At 48.5% G+C, this 4,563-nt stretch overlaps 1 pseudogene; it reads right to left on the minus strand.

Annotated features, from left to right (window-relative positions):
• Positions 1 to 2,622: 2,622 nt before the first annotated feature.
• Positions 2,623 to 3,856, minus strand: LOC110138169 (NEDD8-conjugating enzyme UBE2F pseudogene; annotated as a pseudogene).
• Between the last annotated feature and the right edge of the window lie 707 nt (positions 3,857 to 4,563).

Genomic DNA, 4,563 nt, shown 5'->3' on the forward strand with positions numbered 1-4,563 from the left:
CTCTCTCCATCTATGCCACTGCTTACAAAGATCGGGCAGGTCATCATCTTTCTGTTTCTGAAAGTTGTACTTGAAACCATTTACCTAAGATTGGGACTCAAGGCCATGAGGCAGAGACTCTGTGCTATGTTTAGTTACTCAGTCATATCCAACTGGGACTTGAGCCTGGCCAAAACCCAGGGTGCCTAGTTTTAGGACCTAATTAAGCTCAGGCTCTTGATGTCTCATTGCAAAAATTCAATGAGAGACACAGCAGTAGGCAAGAGGAGGATTTATTCAGATTCAGAGAGACACACTCCAAGAGTGTGGGCCATCACAGAGGGGAGTGCAGTGGCCATGAAATGTGCTGTGGTTAGTTTTCGCTAGCTGGGTGATTTCATATGCTAATGAGCGGGAGTATCATTCCGACAATTGGGGAACCACACACTCCTCCATCTTTTGACAGTGACTTGGAACTGTCCTGGCACATCTGAATGTGTCATTTAGCTTGCAGGTTGAGAATCAAGGTCTAGTTGAATTTGGCTTGTCATCTTGGACCCATTTGATTTTAATTGGTTTATGTTATGCCCTTGTGCTATGTCATTCTTTCAAAAGTTGTGCCCTGCCCCTTTCCCTCCTGTTTTGTGCTCTTTTCCTGAGCCCTGTCTGGCCTCACAGTGTTGCCTCTACAATCTTCTGGAGGGACAACCAGAAAACAACTGGCCCTTGGGATGGAAATACTGTAAAATATCCAATCCCTCTAGAGATTCAGGCCTTCATCTTCCATGTTTCCCACAACATGTGCAACAACGGCACCTCTCAGTGAACCCACTAGGTCAGGTGACAGCACACAATGCCTACTAGAAGTCCATCTGTTGGTGGCATCACTTCAAGGGCACCTGGGCTTCCAGGGATAATGTTTGTCACTTTGGGAGTTATCACTGCAGGCCCTTTGGACCCAAACCCTTACCACCCTTCTCCTAAAGGTACAAACATACCCCCAGATCAAATCTCCACTCTACTTTTATCAAACATCTGGTCTGTTGCCTCTTATCATTTTGCCCTTAAGCCACTTACTAACTCCTACAACCAGGACCCTGGCCCCTTGTAGGCAACATTGCTCCGCCCTGCTTATTATTACTTAATGCCCCTAACAGGGCCAGATAACCCAGTCCTTTGTCATTACTTCTGTTATTACCTAAAGGAGGTCTATGACAATGAAATGTTTACCATTGGAGACACCCTAAACTGCTCTTATAGAGGACTAAGGGAAGAAATCAGTGACTTACATTCCCTCAGAGCAATAAAAGGATAAGGCTTATGGCTGTTTCACCAGGTTCCCAGTCTCATGGTGCAGGCTTGGATTGCTTTACATCATGGTATCTATTCCCATCTGCAGTGGACAAACCAGCAATGAGTTAAGATTACAACCCCTTAATCCTACCTAGTACTAGTCATGCTGGAGACCTTGGGGACGCCCAACTCCAGCCTGAGAATCCCAGGAGGTCGACCTGCCTTGACCTGCCTAGGGGTCCAGTCCCTGGGAGGTTGTCATGCCTCGGCCTGCCCAGGGATCCAATCCTCAGGAGACTGACATGCCTCAGTCTTCCCAGGGAATCAGTCTCCTTGAGGTTGTCATGCCTCAACGTGCCTGGGGATCTGCACCCTGAACAAGGGATGCCTAGCTTTCAGGTTGCACCAGTACTGGGTAGGATAAGCTTCAGAAAGACTCACCCCAAAGGAAGTCCACCCATGGAACTAGAAGGAAGCCTATTAGTTGTGGGACTGTGCCCAGTCTCAGCAATAACTCAGGAGTCCAATGGGAACCCCATTGCCTTTCTGAAAGTCTAAAAGAGGCCCTCCAAAAGTTTACCAATATGGACTTAGACTCTTACAAGGGACAAGTGATTTTAAAGGAAAAAATCCTGTCCCAATGTGTATTAGACATCAGAATAAAGTTACAACAGCTACAGCAGCAGGACCCTGCTGCCTCTTTAGATGAGGTGGTCCAGACAGCCACCAACACCTTTTATAACAGAGAACAGGAGAGGGAGGCCAAGGACCAGGAGAGGGAGAAAAGGAAAGAGACAAGGCATGCCCAGATGCTGGCCGCCCTCCAGGGAAGCCCTATGACAAACCCCGAGTCCTTGAAGGACAAGGCATGGATAAATGCCTAATCTGTAAACAGGCGGGATATTGGGCCAAAGTATCCAAACCCTGAAAAGTCTCCTATAATGACTTGCTACAAATGTCATCAGTTGGGACATTGGGTGGCACTCTGCCCTTGGGTCAAGCGCCAAGCCTTCCTTCATGATGGTTCAACAGGACTAAAGCGGCCCACTCCAGCCAGCCTGCCTGTCACAGATAACCATAACAGGGCTAGAGTCAAGGGTGCAACTGGATGTGGCAGGTAGATCTGAGAATTTCTTGGTTGACACAGGGCTACCTACTCTGTCCTGACCTCCTACTCCAGAGCCTTCTCCCCCCAAACCTGTACCATTTTGGGTGCTACAGGAAAAACAATTACAGAAAGATTCACCTGAGCACTGCTTTTTTTTTTTGCCTTTCATATTTTCTTTGTATTTCTCAATAGTTGCTTGACCCAACATCTGTCTGCTCTATACAATGAAAATACAAACTAAATGAGAATAGAAAAAAATAATTAAAACATTAAATTGTACAAATTACAAATCTGTTCCAAAATATACTTACATTAAATAAAATACGCATTTCAGTAAGAGATCTACAGTGAATGACTCTGCATTCTGGGAAGCTTCACGACACCTAGGCAGGGCCGACATTCGTGGGAGGAGCTAAGAGACTTCACACCAATCACAGTTTGCAGAGGGTTTCTGACGGCCAATCTGCGGGCTACACTGAGCACGTCATGAGCATCACCTGCGCGGGACTGACGGGGGAGGGGAGAAGCAGCTCTAGCCTCGACGCTGAGTTCATTCTCATCAACAGCCTATACAGTACAGTTTCAAAAAAGTAAACATGTTAAGGTAAGCAGACAACTCTTTAGGACCCCAGACACATTTTCTGGCTGTATTTATGTGGAACTCTCCGGCTACAATGGGCGGTCGTGAAGAGGTTCTTCCTCAGGACAACACGGTCACAGGACTCGGATGAGCCGGCGGGACTGAGGGGAGCCGAGGACCGGGGAGAGGCTCCCTCTGGTTGCGGGTGGAGCCCATCTTCTCACGCACAGTCCGCGGCCCTGCAGTCCTCTCCCCGTATCATCTGGCGTAGCGCTTAATGTAGTCCTCCACTTTATTCCGGAAGTCCTCCTTGTCTCGCAAATGATGTTCCGCAGCTTCAATATTCAGTGGATCATCAAAATTCAACAGATCAGTAAACAAAGAGTTTAATCCCCAAACAACATCCTTCAACATCCTTGTGGGGGCCCAGCCGGTGCCGTCGATCGAATGTTCTCTCAGTAAGCTGAGACATATCTCACCAGTCTCTGTGATGTTGGGGTGCCAGATCCTGGTCAAGCATTCCACTTTGGGAGGCACCATGTTGTATGCGTCAGGAACTTCAGTTTCAAACTGAAATTTTCCACCCTGGTAGTAACCCTCATCTGGGGTGACAGCTGAAAGCAATGAAGCTTGTTTGGATCAGGAAAATGCACTTTACACGTACAAGGTAAGTTAGCTTCAAGTTCTGCATGCAACCTCTTTAACAAGCAGCCTGTCCCTCACAGACACCCGCCGACTGGAGTCAGAGGCTGTGGCTGCCGCCCGGGATCCTTTGAGACCGTCATCCCGCTTCAGCTTGCTTGCCAGTGTCAGCATCACTGCTGCCTTTTTCCTGGGCACCCCGAGACAGGCGAGGCAGGCCCGGCGCCCAACACCATGCCCAAGCCGGCCGGCGGCAGCGAGATGCGGCCCCTCACAACCAGCACCGGCTCCGGGTGGCGAGACCGGACCTGAGCACTTCTTTATTGCTGGGATGGACAAATATTTTCCCACCAGTTTCTGGTGGTCCCTGAGTGTCCTACTCTCTTATTGGGAAGATATATACTCACTAAACTGGGGACCACCCTTGTGATGGGAAGCTTTTCAGCCCCTAGAGCTCTACAGCTCCTGGTTACTACTGAAGGACCCATTGCACCTTCTCCAATAGAGAGGGACCAAAAACTATGAGAGGACAAAATTAACCCCAGGTGTGGGACCAGGGGACTCCTGGACGAGCTCACCAAGCTAAACCAGTCATCATTGTCCTCCGAGATCCCACTCGGTTTCCAAACTGGAAACTATACCCCCTCGGAAGAAGTTCGGGAAGGACTACAGACTCTAATACATAAATTCCTTGCCTGTGGGCTATTGGTCCCCACCAATTAGCCATGTAACACCCCATTCCTCCCTGTAAAGAAAAAGGACGGGACCTGGTGAATGGTTCAAAATCTCTGGATCGTAAATGAAGCTGTAGTCCCCCTCCATCCCACAGTACCCAATCCCTATGTAATCTTGGGAGAAATCCCGCCCAGTGCCAAGTGGTTTACAGTCCTGGATCTCAAAGATGCATTCTTTTGCATACCACTGGCTAAAGAATCCAAAAATCTTTTTGCCTTCGAGGCTC

Source organism: Odocoileus virginianus, chromosome 8, assembly GCF_023699985.2.
Source record: "Odocoileus virginianus isolate 20LAN1187 ecotype Illinois chromosome 8, Ovbor_1.2, whole genome shotgun sequence".
NCBI lineage: Eukaryota > Metazoa > Chordata > Mammalia > Artiodactyla > Cervidae > Odocoileus > Odocoileus virginianus.